The sequence below is a fragment of the Penaeus monodon genome, chromosome 15 (genome assembly GCF_015228065.2).
Source record: "Penaeus monodon isolate SGIC_2016 chromosome 15, NSTDA_Pmon_1, whole genome shotgun sequence".
NCBI classification, from domain to species: Eukaryota; Metazoa; Arthropoda; class Malacostraca; order Decapoda; family Penaeidae; genus Penaeus; species Penaeus monodon.
Genome location: NC_051400.1, coordinates 4,547,107 through 4,547,416, shown reverse-complemented (window position 1 = coordinate 4,547,416; position 310 = coordinate 4,547,107). Strand labels below are relative to the sequence as shown.

At 28.4% G+C, this 310-nt stretch overlaps 1 protein-coding gene across 1 annotated transcript in view; it reads right to left on the bottom strand.

Annotated features, from left to right (window-relative positions):
- Positions 1–310, bottom strand: part of LOC119581700 (ankyrin-2-like) — a gene marked incomplete at its 5' end in the record, with an annotated part of 102,055 nt that overhangs the window by 51,108 nt on the left and 50,637 nt on the right.

Sequence of the window (310 nt, the reverse complement as noted above, 5' to 3'; positions counted from 1 at the left end):
ATTATTATTACTTACTTCATTTACCTATTATCATTGCCAAGCATTTGCACTATTTTAAATAGCTTAGAAACATACAAAAAATGCTGCATGCATTTTTATCTTTATTTGTTAAGCATATGTCAATATTCATATTTAATGCTAACAGCATTGGGCACATTGCCTGTGCCATTAAATTTTGTAACATGACTGCATCACATAAAATATATAGCACACTTTTCTTTTAGGTGAATAAGTTTATAAAGTATAATAAAATAAGCTGCAAGTAGCATAGAGTGTATATGGTTAGTTATTCTTCTTGTCAGAACACACA